Genomic DNA, 18,627 nt, shown 5'->3' with positions numbered 1-18,627 from the left:
GCGGAAACAACACACACACTACATCCGGCTCTGCCTTTCAAAATAAAACTCAGCCAGGTAGAAATTCATGTCATTGATATAAATTAACTAATTTAATACAAATTAACCCTTTATAGGGCACTCAGTAAATCAATATTCAATAGTCTTATTGGAATCCAGGGCAAGACCTTATTTCCTTATTTCCAGTAAGAAGAAACACCAAATATATGAAGAAAAATAACAAAAGTGCTTCTATTAGAAATTCATGAAAAAAACTCTTAGAGTGAAAGAAACATATTTTTATTGGTCCAACATAACCTTAGAGGCATAATAGTGATACTGATACTGTCCTTTTTTAGTTTATAAACCTATATATAATTGTTAACTAGGATTTTTAACTTTTTAAGTTTTCAATTCGATTTCTTAAATTTTTTTCTTGACTTATTAATTTTTAACAAGTCATCTAATTGGTCAAATGCCAAAATAAGATGTGCAGCCATGTAGCAGTGTGTTTGCTGAATGGCTGGATATAGATCTTGTTCTTCTAGACCTCACTGAGTGGGGGGGGGGTCCATTTATAATATAAGGGGTATGGAAGGGATCAAAAACGCTAAGTTTGCCTATAAAGGATTAAATGTTAAATCTCTCTGTTAAATCCAGACCTTCTGCAGGAGACAGTAATATCAAGGTTGTTTCCTGTTTTATGATGTAAATCTGCCTTTTCTGATAGACGAAGGCCCGATAAAGCTGCTATTATGTGTGAGTCTAAGTTACCAAACACTGTTTTCTAACATCCGGTTTATTTATAGTTATTATTACTCATATAAAAGGAGCAAAGTTCGCTCCGCTGGACATGAAAAACCAGGCTTGCTGAAAACCACAGACTGAAATGGATTTCTGTTTAAAATATGTCACAACTAGATATTTATCAGCTATTTTCTATCTTCAACATGGGTTTTATGTTGTCTAGAGTATTCAGCTGTTAATTATTTAAGAATTTTACATATTCTCTCCATATAATGTAGTGACTAAAGTACTATTTCTATAACTTAGTATCTGTATTTTATGTATGGATGTGAATGTGGGGTCACTAAAAACATAATTCCTCCAGTTGAAAGTAAATAATATAAAACTAATATGATCAATAAGAAAATATGTAACATCACCTTTTCCTCCCTTTGGAAAGAAAACAAACAATTGGGAACAGAATATTTCAGCCAGACTCCCAAAGGTTAAAGGTCATATACTACAGGTTGTTACAGGTTAAAGGACCAGCTGATTGGATACAAGTTATAAGTCACAGACTAACTCACAGGTTATAGATTATAGGTTAGATCCCATGTATACCTGTATGTTACAGATCACATCAAACAGATCGTTTACAGGTCAAAGGTTAGAGTTCAGGGGCTGCATATAATTAATACAGGCTTGTTATGATAGAAAATGATAAAATAATAACCAATGTGGGTTCTCCAATCCTCACATGATACTAGAGTTCCTGTGTAACACCTTTATTTACCAAAGGTCCAACAGGGAGGGGAACTGTAAAGTCCTCAATTAGATCTGGACGATAAGAAATTAGATTCAGATTTTATTTTTTTTGACGGTTTGCCCTAGAGATCTGATGTTTTCAGGCTCTGTGGGAATTTCCTGGTGGGGGAATCTGCTTTGCAGGATGGACTTACGAAACTGACAAATATTAGTGGTTAGAAGTCAAAATTATCTTCAGAAAAGCTGAGAGAAAGTTTGGTTGCTTTGATTTAAATCTTTTTTTATGGCTGCAAAAGCACCAGAATTAGCAAACTGAATGTTTGGCCTGTTGTTCCTGAACAAACCAACAAAAACCAGTCTGAATTTAAAAAAAAAAATGGAAAAATAGACAATGAGCAATAGAAAGGTACATTTCAGTCTAATCAAGAAATCTCTACATATAATGACTAAGCAAACTAGTCACTGAAGCAAAATGTGATCATTGCCCAAGATGGTCAATCGCAGTCCTCCGCCCGATGACATCACTGCCCATGTATGGTAAGGGTGAGGGCTTTGAGACCATTATAAAAAAATAAAAGCATAATAAAGTTTTATTTTTGATCAAATTAAAAAAGAAATAAAAGGTGGTAAGAAAAAAGCTTTTAGGAGAAGCAGCATGTCCTATTATTAGAATTGGTGCCTGTTCTATGTTTTCATCTCATATCATCATCAAATATAGTTTAATCTTCTGCTAAAGTCATGTTCTCTTCATCTATGATTCAAACACATAAATGTATGTTAATGTTTAACTGTTCCTGTATCGTTACGTTTAATAATCTGACATGCTTTCATGTTTAATATGCATTAAACAGAAGCTGAGGGTCTTAATCTCCCTTTAAAGTTGAAAGTTGCTTATTTTCTCTCCTCTGACGTCACAGCTCACATGTTTTCCAGTCAGCAAAAATATCAGAGTGAAAAAAAAAACTTCGGATTTTATAGTGAAGAAACTATCCTGGAACTTCCGGTTTGATGGTGAGCGTTGGTTTGGTCCCCGTGGATCCAGAGTGACGTCATGAATGTAGAGGGAAATATGAGTCTGTTCTGGATTCAACTTTAATCCTTCTGAGGTTTGGTTACCAGCGCCTCCTGGTGGCCGAGTCACTGCAGCACAAAGGACATTTAAGGACAAATATGCCAAAGATGAAGGAAACATACAGTAGATGACATTCATATTAGTGTTTAAAATAAAGTTTATATTTAAAGACACATTTAAGAAAAGAACCAAAAAGAACGAAAAAGAGCACATAGTTGGTCACAGTAGAGCCTATAATTATATCTAGGAGAGAAAAGGGATTAAGGACTAAATAAACAGGCTCTTTCATAATTTAAGGGTAGATGTTGACAGCAGCATAGCAGCAACCGTTGCCTCCCTCCAGGATGATGTCACAGCGAAACAGAACCAGACAAAGCTAGAATTATGAGAATAAACAGAGTGAACATTAAGTTTAAGGTTAGATTAACGAATGAAGAACTGGAAACAGAAGTTGAAAGAAGCAGAATGATGAAGAATGGTCCCTATGTCCTCCAGCAGTCTAAGGGTATAGAAGCATAACTACAGATAGCTCAGGATAACCTGAGCCAGTTTATCAAGAACAAATGTTTTAAGCCTCGCCTTAAAAGTGGACATTTAATGTGATTTTTACTTTTATTTTGGTTTCCGGCTTTTCTCTCTTTATAGTATTTTGTTTTCCTTCAAAATATTCATAATATTGATCCCAGCTTGGTATCATTATTAGGTCAATTCTAGCGTCCCATTAAATTTCTGTAAATTGCTGTATTTTCTTCACAGAGTTTAGCCAAGCGCAGTTCCGTCTCTGCAGCTGCAAACTTCTTTCCTTTCCTGTCCCCCCACCCCGCTCCTCTGTTGACAGCACCGATGGCTGAAGGGAAGTCATTCATCTTAGCTGGGGGGGGGGACTAGACACACTGTTCTCTGGATTTTCAACGCCGTCCCAAGTAGCCTCGTCCTACATGTCACATGCAGCGGCTTGTAAAAATGTTCACTGAACGAGCAAAAAAACAGGGAGAAAATAACAAAGAGAGCTTTATTATGGCAGAAAGGGAGATGACTGTGATGACCAATGGGGCCGAACAAGACGTCAAACACGGTAATAGTTAATCTGAATATTTTACAATAAGAATCAATGCACAGATTAATCCAGGGCTGTTCCTAAAAGGAATTGGGACTTTGGGGCCCCTCTATTCCTGCCAATATTATTATCTATTACCGGAATCGAACCCGGAACCTTCTGCCTTGCAGCAAGAAGGTTCCGGGCTTGCTTCCTGGACTGGGGTCTTTCTACATGTTGTCCCTGAGCATGCATGGGTTCTCTCCGGGTACTCCGGCTTCCTCCCACAGACCAAAAACATGACGGTTAGGTTAAATTGCTTCTCTAAATCTTAGGTGTGAGTAAATGGATGTTTGTCCTGTTTGTCTCTGTGTTTCCCTGCGATGGACTGGAGACCTGTCCAGGGTGGACCCCTCCTCTCACCCATAGACAGCTGGAGATGGACACCCCAGCATGACGGAATATGGATGGATGGGATCAACGATATGATCAGATCATTCACACGTCTGCTATCAACTCATCACAGCTCCGTCAATGTTGTTTTTATATTCCTCTATTTCCATGCATCATTCAGCGTTACAGCACGTAATAAAGAAAAACGAGCTTATTTACAGTAAAAGTATCATGTTTATACTTTTTTGGACCCAATTGCAACAGAAATTTGCAACAAAAAAAAAAACAAAAAAAAAAAACGGTATTGCAAAAACAAAACCAAATAAATACATTTTTATTTATTAATTTATTTATTTGACATGCACAGTGTACATTAAAAAGCATTCCTGCAAATGCAGCAGAATTAGCCAAAAGGCTATTTTTCATCTGCTGTCCCTGGACAGATCTTAAAATTGTCTTCCTAAAAAAAACAAAAAAACACAACAGTAAGCATTCTACAATGAAAAATATAAAAAGAAATAAAAACAGCTATAACTCCTCAAAACTGATTTAAAAATACAGAATTGCCTTTATTGATAAAAACAATACATTTTTTTTTACCGTATTTATATAAAAATCCCTATACATGTAGTAAAACAAACAATAAATCATTCCTGATGGAGGTGGGGTGCAGGATGGTGGACATGAAATGTATAATTTCAGACACTTTTGCATCCTCAGCATGAAGCATGGAGGTGGAAGCATCATGCATGGGGCCAACTATCAGGAGATCTTAGCCAGCAGCCTCCCTCCCCCAGTAAGGCCATTGGAGATGGGCTGGGGGCTTTTGCAGCACAGCCAGGCGGGGTCCGTCATCCCTGCCGCTGCTGTGTGCAAACCTCTTCCAGATCTACAGGAAACATCTAACATCTAATATCTATGAAGCCATTAAAGCTTTCTGTACAAAAATATTAAGGTTAGCTTTTCTGACGTATCAAATGTTGATGTCTGGCAATAAAAAGATGATTAATCACTTGAAAAATCCGGTTTTCTAGATATTTATTTTAGATTCTGTTTTTCAGAGCTAATTAGGAAGAATGATAAAAACAAAAACAAACAAAATAAAAACATCTTCCTGGTTTGCTGTTGGTAAAACCGGTACAATTCTAAAGGTTCTCTTCCATCTGCAGCCTCTCTTTCAGTCTGCATTGTGATTTTAATCCCAGATGTCAACAGTCTTAGATTTTCAACTTGATGCATTTTATCTCTTATTTTAAAATTTATAAATGTTTTATTGGACTTCCTATGAGTTTTAAATGTTTCTCTCCTGTCTGCAGCTGAAGATGAATATTTGCACCGAAACTGATCTGAGAGCAGCGGAAATCCTAGAAGCTCCTCCTCATCGACTTGCAGGACTCTATTAGTCCAGTTTGGATGCAACTTTTATTCATTCAGGTAAATCTCATTGAGATTAAAATCTCTTTTTCAACAAAGACCTGGTCTATACTGGCAGTACAATTAAAAACAAAACAACTGCAGACATTAAACATTTAAGATTTAATTTGGGTGATTAAAAGAAAAAAAAATCTAAAAATATGATCTGAAATTAGTTTAAACATTTGCAAACTGCTTTAAAATGACTTTAAATCATTAAACTGCAGTTGATTCCAGTGTCTGACAGCTGCAACCTGGAAGGAATTTGTACCATGATCAGTGCGACCGGTTGGTTAATGTAGTTAAATTAACTCATCTGAACGAAGAGAATAATCTCCTAATTAGTTATAAAAGAATTCTGTCTCCTTTTTGTAAAGCGTCTGCAGCTTTAAAATTTGTTTTGAAATTGTCTGTTTTATGCTTAAAAAGGGAAAATACAAAGATACATAACAGAAAATAGTCTGATCCTATAGGATCCTATAGGAAGGGTTACTAACGCTCAACTCCTCAGTCTGAGCAGTTCACAAGAAGCTCCAGCAGGGGGCAGCAGTTCTCCATGTCTCCTTTGTGGAAGCTTGCAGCGGGATTGCATAAGACAAGTGATGAAACACACACACACACACACACACACACACACACACACACACACACACACACACACACACACACACTTGTTCTGCATTCGCAGTGAGTACCATGTGTTGACTCCCATTGACTTCCATTGATTTTCAGTCATTTTCAAGCCTTTCTATTCCCTAACTCTATAACTAACCCTAAACCTAACCATTACCAATGCATACCTCACCCTAACCCTAACCAATTCACACCCTAGCCCTAAACCTGACCATTAGCAAAATAGCATTTAAGGACCGGCAAAATTTCCTCACTTTGCAACAACTGGTCCTCGCACTGAAGGCTAGACAGGTACCCCACACACACACACACACACACACACACACACACACACACACACACACACACACACACACACAGTACAACTGACTGCATCAGTGCTGGATTATTCCCCTCAAATTCACTCTGGTGATCAATCTCACACATCAGGCCACACCCACTCAGCTGTGGCTGTAAATAATCAGTTGCCATGGTAACCACCCCTCCTGCCATGCCTAATTATCAAGAGAGTCGCTTCCAAGTTTTTTTCTGGAAAGAATCTGGTAGAAAACTGAAAGAATCTAAAGATCCAAGGATGGAAATAAGGAGGCACCAGTTTACCCTCACAGCATGCCAGTCAGGAGACGCCATGTTGGACTTCAATGACCTTTGACCTCAGTGGAGAATACATGGACTGTTGTGGATCATTTCTGCCATGATATGCTGCCACCCAGAGGATCCAGTTTCATCCAGTTTGGTTACTGGTACCTGTTCTACCAACACAGCCAGTTCTGGTTTCACGTGACCCAGAACTGGGACTCCATCAGTTCTCCCACAGCCTCCTCCAAACCTCAAGAAACACTTTGGGGGTGAGAAGACATCTGCAACGAGCCTGTTAGGAGCTGATCATGGGTTATGAAGACGTTTCCAGCGGGATGGATCTGCTCTCTTCTGCCCTAAACCCTGATTTTATATTTGTTTCTATTCCTCTTTGTCTTGTTTTCAGGTTAGACTGAAGTCATTTGCATGGCTGGTGAAGACAGATGGCGTCCTTTCATTTCACCAGGACCGTGAGCTCAGACGGAGCATCATTAAACATAAAGATGATCCCCTTGATGAAGCTGTGACCTTTTCTTCCACCTCAGACCTTCTCAGGATCTTTTTGGGATTCTGAAATGATTTGGGAAAAATACAGTATAATTGATTTCGATGTATTTTCTGCCTGTATAAGAAAAAACTCCAATAAATGTCAATGATAGTATAAATATATGAATGAACATATTTATTATGTGTCCCATCATGTGTTTAAACACATTAGTTTGACTAAATATCTGTTTCTTAATCATTGACTTGTTTTCTCAGCTGATGCCAAAATTACAAAATTTATCAAGAAAGAATTTTTTTTTTTAAACTTTGGAGCTACAAGCTGAAACAGCAGAAGAAATGCACGTTTAATCAAGTGATCTCTCCCCCTCCTCATTATTCTCTCAGTTCTTGCCTCATTCCGTTTTCCCTCACGGACTTCTTTCTTCTATTTTTTTTTATGAGGAACTCAACATAAGTCACGGCAAGAATAAACCAGCAGGCCAGATATGAGCGGATCCATATCACACGTAACTATATAGGAGACTACAATGTGCTGCTCCTCTGTGTTTGTTGCCATGACAGCTACTGCTGTTGTTCAACACACTACCATGGTAACAGTTTAGCCACAGCATGTTTTTCTCAATCATAAAACGCTGAATCGGACACAGCTTCAGTCAGGGACAGATTGTCTAAAATGGAGACTGTCCCTGAAAATCGGTACATCTGGTCCCATATTAATATGGCTTTTAGCCTAAAGCTACAGTAGTAGCCATTCAAAATGTCCCCACTTTCTTGGCTGGTTCCCTAAGAATCCTTTTTAAACATCAATCTTTTTACTAAAATGTTCTTTCTGTCATGATTTGTGGACATAAAGATCTAAAGTGAAGCGCCATCTCCTGGTCAGATCCTGTAATTCATTGAAAGGATGGATTCAGAGTAGAAAAGAGAGCTTGTCCAAGAAAAGTAGCAAGATCAGGCCTGTGGTGAAGAGGAGGGGATTCTGCTGGTGTTGCAGGATGTGCGGCAACTCCATTCGGGCTGGCTTTTGGATGGGAACGGCCAGTTTGAATGGCTGCTACTGTACACAGACTTTGTTTGGTATTGGAAGGCATTTTGACCCGACCTGGTATGCACATCATATGTAACGACAGACACTTATAAGGAGGTATACTTGCATCATATAACAGTGGCATTTGTTTCTTTGAAGATATTGAAGTTATGTTGCAAGCATCCATCTCAGCGTCTGACGAATATTTGTCACGGATAGTTATGACATTATAGGTGACAGCGGTGGTGATTTCCCCTCTTCCCGTTCTGTCGCTTTAACCGACAGTCTGGTCATGTTTACTTTACAGGGATTGTCCTGTGGAGGGTTCATATGGAGTTACTATCATGGTGTCTGTCTGTATACTCATCTGCAGCCGCTTATCTGATGAGGGGGGGCGAGATGGAGGGGGGGACGCTGCACATGGCACATGTGATGCAGCATGGTGGGGAGGGGTTGCGTAGGTCGATGAGTACACTGATTTTCGCGCACTCGGCGGGGCTCGGTGGTGCACCGAGTTGGGGGGGGTGCGGGACCTTCCTGTATATTATATACTGCGGCTTCTTTGGGTGTCGGGGAGGGGGTTTTTGTTCATGAATGCATGAACTGCATGAATGATGAATTAAATGCACTGAATGATGAATGATTGCAATGAATGATGAATGAATGAAATTGGGAATGATTGAATGAATGATGAACTGAATGCAATGAATGAATGATGAATGGTATGAATGAATAAGATGACTGAATGATGATGAAATTGAATTGATGAATGAAATGAATGAATGTATGACTGAATGAAGACATGATGATGATGAATGAATGGAATGAATGACTGAATGATGAATGAATGATGACATATACTGAGTGGTTGTATCTGAATGATGAATGAATGAATGATGAATGAATGAATGAATGAATGAATGAATGAATGAATGAATGAATGAATGAATGAATGAATGAATGAATGAATGAATGAATGAATGAATGAATGATGAATGAATGAATGAATGAATGAATGAATGAATGAATGATGAATGAATGAATGATGAATGAATGAATGAATGAATGAATGAATGAATGAATGAATGAATGAATGAATGAATGAATGATGAATGAATGAATGAATGAATGAATGAATGATGAATGAATGAATGAATGAATGAATGAATGAATGAATGAATGATGAATGAATGAATGAATGAATGAATGAATGAATGAATGAATGATGAATGAATGAATGATGAATGAATGATGAATGAATGAATGAATGAATGAATGAATGAATGAATGAATGAATGAATGAATGAATGAATGATGAATGAATGAATGAATGATGAATGAATGAATGATGAATGAATGAATGAATGAATGAATGAATGATGAATGAATGAATGAATGAATGAATGAATGAATGAATGAATGAATGAATGAATGATGAATGAATGAATGAATGAATGATGAATGAATGAATGAATGAATGAATGAATGAATGATGAATGAATGAATGAATGAATGAATGAATGAATGAATGAATGAATGAATGAATGATGAATGAATGAATGATGAATGAATGAATGATGAATGAATGAATGAATGATGAATGAATGAATGAATGAATGAATGAATGAATGATGAATGAATGAATGAATGAATGATGAATGAATGAATGAATGAATGAATGAATGAATGAATGAATGATGAATGAATGAATGAATGAATGAATGAATGAATGAATGAATGAATGAATGAATGAATGAATGATGAATGAATGATGAATGAATGAATGAATGAATGAATGAATGAATGATGAATGAATGAATGAATGAATGAATGAATGAATGAATGAATGAATGAATGATGAATGAATGATGAATGAATGAATGAATGAATGAATGAATGAATGAATGAATGAATGAATGAATGAATGAATGAATGAATGAATGAATGAATGATGAATGAATGAATGAATGAATGAATGAATGAATGATGAATGAATGATGAATGAATGAATGAATGAATGATGAATGAATGAATGAATGAATGAATGAATGAATGAATGAATGATGAATGAATGAATGATGAATGAATGATGAATGAATGAATGAATGAATGAATGAATGAATGAATGAATGAATGAATGAATGAATGAATGAATGAATGAATGAATGATGAATGAATGATGAATGAATGAATGATGAATGAATGAATGAATGAATGAATGATGTATGATGAATGGATGTATGAATGAATGATGAATGAATGAATGAATGAATGAATGATGAATGAATGAATGAATGAATGAATGAATGAATGAATGAATGATGAATGAATGAATGAATGAATGAATGAATGATGAATGATGAATGAATGAATGAATGAATGAATGAATGAATGATGAATGAATGAATGAATGAATGAATGAATGAATGATGAATGAATGATGAATGAATGAATGATGAATGATGAATGAATGATGAATGAATGAATGAATGAATGAATGAATGAATGATGAATGAATGATGAATGAATGATGAATGAATGAATGAATGAATGAATGAATGATGAATGAATGAATGATGAATGAATGATGAATGAATGAATGAATGAATGAATGAATGAATGATGAATGAATGATGAATGAATGAATGAATGAATGAATGAATGAATGAATGAATGAATGAATGATGAATGAATGAATGAATGATGAATGAATGATGAATGAATGAATGAATGAATGAATGAATGAATGAACTGAATGATGAATGAATGAATGAATGAATGATGAATGAATGAATGAATGAATGATGAATGAATGATGAATGAATGAATGATGAATGAATGAATGAATGATGAATGAATGAATGAATGAATGAATGAATGAATGAATGAATGAATGATGAATGAATGATGAATGAATGAATGAATGAATGAATGAATGAATGAATGAATGAATGATGAATGAATGAATGAATGATGAATGAATGAATGAATGAATGAATGAATGAATGATGAATGAATGAATGAATGAATGAATGAATGAATGAATGATGAATGAATGAATGAATGAATGAATGAATGAATGAATGATGAATGAATGAATGAATGAATGAATGAATGAATGAATGAATGATGAATGAATGAATGAATGAATGAATGAATGAATGATGAATGAATGAATGAATGATGAATGATGAATGAATGAATGAATGAATGAATGAATGAATGAATGAATGATGAATGAATGAATGAATGAATGATGAATGAATGAATGAATGAATGAATGAATGAATGAATGATGAATGAATGAATGAATGAATGAATGAATGAATGAATGAATGAATGAATGAATGATGAATGATGAATGAATGAATGAATGAATGAATGAATGATGAATGAATGAATGAATGAATGAATGAATGATGAATGAATGAATGAATGATGAATGAATGAATGAATGAATGAATGAATGAATGAATGAATGAATGAATGAATGAATGAATGAATGAATGAATGATGAATGAATGATGAATGAATGAATGAATGAATGATGAATGAATGAATGAATGAATGAATGAATGAATGAATGAATGAATGAATGAATGAATGAATGAATGAATGAATGAATGAATGAATGAATGAATGAATGATGAATGAATGAATGAATGAATGAATGAATGAATGAATGAATGAATGAATGATGAATGAATGAATGAATGAATGAATGAATGAATGAATGAATGAATGAATGAATGAATGAATGAATGAATGAATGAATGAATGAATGAATGATGAATGAATGATGAATGAATGAATGAATGAATGAATGAATGAATGAATGAATGAATGAATGAATGAATGATGAATGAATGAATGAATGAATGAATGAATGAATGAATGAATGAATGAATGAATGAATGAATGAATGAATGAATGATGAATGAATGAATGAATGAATGAATGAATGAATGAATGAATGAATGAATGAATGAATGAATGAATGATGAATGAATGAATGAATGAATGAATGAATGAATGAATGAATGAATGAATGAATGAATGAATGAATGAATGAATGAATGAATGAATGAATGAATGATGAATGAATGAATGAATGAATGAATGAATGAATGAATGAATGAATGAATGAATGAATGAATGAATGAATGAATGAATGATGAATGAATGAATGAATGAATGAATGAATGAATGATGAATGAATGAATGAATGATGAATGAATGAATGAATGAATGAATGAATGAATGAATGAATGAATGAATGAATGATGAATGAATGAATGAATGAATGAATGAATGAATGAATGAATGAATGAATGATGAATGAATGAATGAATGAATGAATGAATGATGAATGAATGATGAATGAATGAATGAATGAATGAATGATGAATGAATGAATGAATGATGAATGAATGAATGAATGAATGATGAATGAATGATGAATGAATGAATGAATGAATGAATGAATGAATGAATGAATGAATGAATGAATGAATGAATGAATGAATGAATGAATGAATGAATGAATGATGAATGAATGAATGAATGATGAATGAATGAATGAATGAATGAATGAATGAATGAATGATGAATGAATGAATGAATGAATGAATGAATGAATGAATGAATGAATGAATGAATGAATGAATGAATGAATGAATGAATGATGAATGAATGAATGAATGAATGAATGAATGAATGAATGAATGAATGAATGAATGAATGAATGAATGAATGAATGAATGAATGATGAATGAATGAATGAATGAATGAATGAATGAATGAATGAATGAATGAATGAATGAATGAATGAATGAATGAATGAATGAATGAATGAATGAATGAATGAATGAATGATGAATGAATGATGAATGAATGAATGAATGAATGAATGAATGAATGAATGAATGAATGAATGAATGAATGAATGAATGAATGAATGAATGAATGAATGAATGAATGAATGAATGATGAATGAATGAATGAATGAATGAATGAATGAATGAATGAATGAATGAATGAATGAATGAATGATGAATGAATGAATGAATGAATGAATGAATGAATGAATGAATGAATGAATGAATGAATGAATGAATGAATGAATGAATGAATGAATGAATGAATGAATGAATGAATGAATGAATGAATGAATGAATGAATGAATGAATGAATGAATGAATGAATGAATGAATGAATGAATGAATGAATGAATGAATGATGAATGAATGAATGATGAATGAATGAATGAATGAATGAATGAATGATGAATGAATGATGAATGAATGAATGAATGAATGAATGAATGAATGAATGAATGATGAATGAATGAATGAATGAATGAATGAATGAATGAATGAATGAATGAATGAATGAATGAATGAATGATGAATGAATGAATGAATGAATGAATGAATGAATGAATGAATGAATGAATGAATGAATGAATGAATGAATGAATGATGAATGAATGAATGAATGAATGAATGAATGAATGAATGAATGAATGAATGAATGAATGAATGAATGAATGAATGAATGAATGAATGAATGAATGAATGAATGATGAATGAATGAATGAATGAATGAATGAATGAATGAATGAATGAATGAATGAATGAATGAATGAATGAATGAATGAATGAATGAATGAATGAATGAATGAATGAATGAATGAATGAATGAATGAATGAATGAATGAATGAATGAATGAATGAATGATGAATGAATGAATGATGAATGAATGAATGAATGAATGAATGAATGAATGAATGAATGAATGAATGAATGAATGAATGAATGAATGAATGAATGAATGAATGATGAATGAATGATGAATGAATGAATGAATGAATGAATGAATGAATGAATGAATGAATGAATGAATGAATGAATGAATGAATGAATGAATGATGAATGAATGAATGAATGAATGAATGATGAATGAATGAATGAATGAATGAATGATGAATGAATGAATGAATGAATGAATGAATGAATGAATGAATGAATGAATGAATGAATGAATGAATGAATGATGAATGAATGAATGAATGAATGAATGAATGAATGAATGAATGAATGAATGAATGAATGAATGAATGAATGAATGAATGAATGAATGAATGAATGAATGAATGATGAATGAATGATGAATGAATGAATGAATGAATGAATGAATGAATGAATGAATGAATGAATGAATGAATGAATGATGAATGAATGAATGAATGATGAATGAATGAATGAATGAATGAATGAATGAATGAATGAATGAATGAATGAATGAATGAATGATGAATGAATGAATGAATGAATGATGAATGAATGAATGAATGAATGAATGATGAATGAATGAATGAATGAATGAATGAATGAATGAATGAATGAATGAATGAATGATGAATGAATGAATGAATGAATGAATGAATGAATGATGAATGAATGAATGAATGAATGAATGATGAATGAATGAATGAATGAATGAATGAATGAATGAATGATGAATGATGAATGAATGAATGATGAATGAATGAATGATGAATGAATGAATGAATGAATGATGAATGAATGAATGATGAATGAATGAATGATGAATGAATGAATGAATGAATGATGAATGAATGAATGAATGAATGAATGAATGAATGATGAATGAATGAATGAATGAATGAATGAATGAATGATGAATGAATGATGAATGAATGAATGAATGAATGAATGAATGAATGAATGAATGAATGAATGAATGAATGAATGATGAATGAATGAATGAATGAATGAATGAATGAATGAATGAATGAATGAATGAATGAATGAATGAATGAATGAATGAATGAATGAATGAATGAATGATGAATGAATGAATGAATGAATGAATGAATGAATGAATGAATGAATGATGAATGAATGAATGAATGAATGAATGAATGATGAATGAATGAATGAATGATGAATGAATGAATGAATGAATGAATGAATGATGAATGAATGAATGAATGAATGAATGATGAATGAATGAATGATGAATGATGAATGACTGAATGAATGAATGAATGAATGAATGAATGAATGAATGAATGAATGAACTGAATGAATGAATGAATGAATGAATGAATGAATGAATGATGAATGAATGAATGAATGAATGAATGAATGATGAATGAATGATGAATGAATGAATGAATGATGAATGAATGACTGAATGATGAATGAATGAATGAATGAATGATGAATGAATGAATGATGAATGAATGAATGAATGAATGAATGAATGAATGAATGAATGAATGAATGAATGAATGATGATGAATGAATGAATGAATGAATGATGAATGAATGAATGAATGAATGAATGATGAATGAATGAATGAATGAATGATGAATGAATGATGAATGAATGATGAATGAATGAATGATGAATGAATGAATGAATGAATGATGAATGAATGAATGAATGAATGAATGATGAATGAATGATGAATGAATGAATGAATGAATGAATGATGAATGAATGAATGAATGAATGAATGATGAATGAATGAATGAATGAATGAATGATGAATGAATGAATGAATGAATGAATGATGAATGAATGAATGAATGATGAATGAATGAATGATGAATGAATGAATGAATGAATGAATGAATGATGAATGAATGAATGAATGAATGAATGAATGACTTGAATGGAATGAATGATGCTATGAATGAATGAATGAATAGAATGCTTGAATGAATTCGAATAGAATGAATCGAATGAATGAATGAATGAATGAAGCTGAAATGATGGAATGATGAATGAATGAATGAATGAATGCTGAATGGATGAATGAATGAAATTGAATGATGAATGAATGATGAATGATGAATGATGAATTGACTGCTATTAATGAATTGATGAATTGAATGCATGCATGCATGAATGAACTGATGAATGAATGGAATGAATGAATGAATGATGATGAATGAATGAATGACATGACCTGATGAATTGAATGTGAATGAATGATGAAGAATGAACTGGCGATTGAATGAATGCATGATGACAATCGAATGACTGATGCAATGAATTAGCACATGAATGACTGCAAGAGTGCCTGATTGAATGCATGAATTATGATGAATGAAATGCATGAATGACAGAAGAAATTGCCTGAAATGCATGCATGATGCAATGATGAATGCAATGCATGACTGACTGAATGAATGTAATTGATGACAGGACGGACGGAAGGAAGGAAGAGGGAAGGACTGCATGCACTGACATGCATGAATGACATGATGAATTGAAGAATGAATGAACTGAATGAAATGATTGAATGTCAGAATGGTAATGAATGAATCGAATGAACACATGCTGAATGAATGAGACTCGAATGAATGAATGACATGAATGAACTGCATGAATGCTGCCTGATGCATGACTGATTGAATGACATGACACTGATGCATGAATGAATGCTGAATGAATGAATGAATGATGCACTGAATGACGAATGAATGAATGCTGAATGCTGAATGAAAGACTGAAATGCAAGATAGAATTGCCTGAATGACATGAGATGCATGTGAATGACTGAATGCAATGATTGCATGACTGGATGATGCAATGAATGAATTATGACTGACATGAATGAATGACTGATGCTGAATGCTGAGAATGCATGCATGGACTGACGAAAGATGAATGCCTGAATGAATGATGACATGTATGAATGCTGACATGAATGCCTGCTGATGCCACTGACCTGCATGACTGAATTGAATTGAATGACTCGAATGTGAATGACTGCCTGACCTGAAGCCTGACCATTACATGTGCATGCCTGCATGAATGACTGATGACTCGAATGCCAGAGGAGAGCTGACCTGCTGCCTGACACGCAAGCACAAGCTGCCTGAATGACTAGCCTGACATGACAGCCTGCGAGAATGAATGAATTGACCTTAAAGATGCCTGACTGTCATGAAATTGCACTGCAAAGCAATGACTTCATGCTTGCTTCCTTCCTGCCGATAACATGCCTGCCATCCTTATGACCTGACTGCATGCAAGACTGACAGGACACTGCCATGACTGAATGACATGAATTCCAGTCAACTCATTCATTGCTTAATGCACATGCATGACCCCCCCACAACCCTTCATCCATCAATCCATCATCATCCATCATTCCATCCATCCATCCATCCATCCATCCATCCATCCATCCATCCATCCATCCATCCATCCATCCATCCATCCATCCATCCATCCATCCATCCATCCATCCATCATCCATCATCCATCCATCCATCCATCCATCCATCCATCCATCCATCCATCCATCCATCCATCCATCCATCCATCCATCCATCATCCATCCATCCATCCATCCATCCATCCATCCATCATCCATCCATCCATCCATCCATCCATCATCCATCCATCCATCCATCCATCCATCCATCCATCCATCCATCCATCCATCCATCATCCATCCATCCATTCATCCATCCATCATCCATCCATCCATCCATCCATCCATCATCCATCCATCCATCCATCCATCCATCCATCCATCATCCATCCATCCATCCATCCATCCATCCATCCATCCATCCATCATCCATCCATCATCCATCCATCCATCATCCATCCATCATCCATCCATCCATCCATCATCCATCCATCCATCCATCCATCCGTCCATCATCCATCCATCCATCCATCCATCCATCCACCCATCCATCCATCCATCCATCATCCATCCATCCTCCATCCATCCATCCATCATCCATCCATCCATCATCCATCCATCCATCATCCATCCATCCATCCATCCATCCATCCATCCATCCATCCATCCATCCATCCATCCATCCATCCATCCATCCATCCATCATCCATCTCTAGCTTCCATCTCGTCTCTCTTGTCTGATTTCTAATTAGCTTCATTGACCTCCAGCTCCAATCCTGCTGATCCAGCACTTTCATTCAGATCAGCCCAAGGCTGAGCAGGACTCTCCAGCTGTTTCACAACCTCTGGATCAGTGGCGCTTCCAGAGGGAAGACAGACACACACAGAGTGAGATCAGATAAACGGACGGAGCAGCAGGCCTGTCATTAAGTTGTGCAAGCTTTACTGGACCACATGGGGAGGACAGGACGTCTGATGGACAGCCAGCACCCCCCCCTCCCCATCCAGCTACAGGGGCCCTGACTTCTGAGGAGGAACCATTCAGCAGCAGCAGCAGAGCTGGAGTGCAGAGAGAAACAGTTCTGTAGTCGAGTTCACTGAGTCGACTGCCTGCATCAGCTGCTTCTGAATGCTTGGTTAACCTCGAAAGAATAAAGGTCTGCATCACCCGGATTAGAGGAAGTAACACTAAGCATCAACGCTACATGTAGCTCGTTAACATAGAATAATTAAAATGTTTCTTCACCTGGTGAAGGAACATTGTTCTATGGATCCTTTCTTTCATTTAATATCCAAA

The sequence above is a fragment of the Cyprinodon tularosa genome, unplaced genomic scaffold (assembly GCF_016077235.1).
Source record: "Cyprinodon tularosa strain WSP-4 unplaced genomic scaffold, ASM1607723v1 ctg672, whole genome shotgun sequence".
In the NCBI taxonomy this organism is placed as follows: Eukaryota; Metazoa; Chordata; class Actinopteri; order Cyprinodontiformes; family Cyprinodontidae; genus Cyprinodon; species Cyprinodon tularosa.
This window is presented reverse-complemented; position numbering follows the sequence as displayed.